Source organism: Orycteropus afer, unplaced genomic scaffold, assembly GCF_000298275.1.
Source record: "Orycteropus afer afer isolate SDZICR_OR568_19922 unplaced genomic scaffold, OryAfe1.0 scaffold00002, whole genome shotgun sequence".
Classification (NCBI taxonomy): Eukaryota; Metazoa; Chordata; class Mammalia; order Tubulidentata; family Orycteropodidae; genus Orycteropus; species Orycteropus afer.
Genome location: NW_006921589.1, coordinates 8,318,023 through 8,319,400, shown reverse-complemented (window position 1 = coordinate 8,319,400; position 1,378 = coordinate 8,318,023).

The window sequence follows — 1,378 nt, the reverse complement described above, 5'->3', positions numbered from 1 at the left end:
TGTCTTGGAAGAAGTACAGCCAGAATGCTCCTTAGAAGCAAGAATGTCCAGACTTCACCCCATGCACCTTGGCCATGTTGTCAAAAGGGACCAGTCTCTGGAGAAGGATATCATATTTGGTGGAATAGAGGGTAAGCAAAAAAGGGGAAGACCCTCAACAAATGGGTTGACACAGTGACTGCAACGATGACCTCGAGCACAGCCGGGATTGTGAGGATGGCATGGGAATGGGCCGTGTTTCGTTCTTTTGTACACAGGGTTGGTATGAATCAGAGCTGACTTGATGACACCTAACAACAATTACTTTACCAAGCATGGTGACCTTCTCCAAGGATGGGTCCATTAATGTCTGAAGACATGAGACAAAGTAGTGCCATTCTTACTAAGGAGCGTTATGGCTGTACTTTTTCCAAGACAGATTTGTTCGTTCTTTAGCACTCCATAGTATATTCAACATTCTTTGCCAACACCATAATTCAGAAACATTGAGTCTTCTTAGGTCTTTCTTACTCATTGTGCAGCTTTTCACAATTGCATATGAGGCAACTGGAAATACCACAGTCTGCGTCAGACTCACCTTAGTCCTCCAAGTGTCATCTTTTCTTTTGAACACTTGAAAAAGGTTTTTGCAGCAGATTTTCCCAATGAAAAACATGTCATTTCTTGCTTGGTGTTTCCATGGACATTGACTGTGGATCCAAGTAAAATGAAATCATTGACAACTTCAATATTTTCTCTGCTTATTGGTGGGATTTTTTTTTTTGTTTTTATTTTGAAGTGTAATCCATACAGAACACTGTAATATTTTATCTTCATCAGTACTTTTTCAATTCTCTTCACTTTTAACAAGCAAAGTTGTGTCATATGCATATCACAGGTTGTTAATGAGTCTTCCTCCAATCTTGATATTGCATTCTTCTTCATACAGTCCAGCTTCTCAGATTATCTGCTCAGCATACAGGTTGAATAAGTCTGGGGAAAGGGTGCAACCCAGAAGTCACCCTTCCTGATTTTAAACTGTGAACTATCCCCTTGTTCTGGTCAAATGACTGGCTCTTTGTCTGTGTAAAGATTCCTCACAAGCACAATTAAGTGTTCTGTAATTCACATTCTTTTCAATGTCATGTATATCTTGTTATGAGCCATACAGTTGAATGTCTTCACATAGTCAATAAACAGTAGTAAACCTCTTTCTGGTATTGGAATGAGCATAAGTATGAATTTCTTCCAGTCAGCTTCCAAATTTCTTGGCATAAATGAAAGAGTGCTTCCAACATTGTATCCATTTGTTGAAACATCTCAATTGGTGTTCCGTCAATTCCTGTAGTCTTGTTTTTCACCAATGCCTTCAGTGCAGCTTGGACTTCTTCCTTCACTA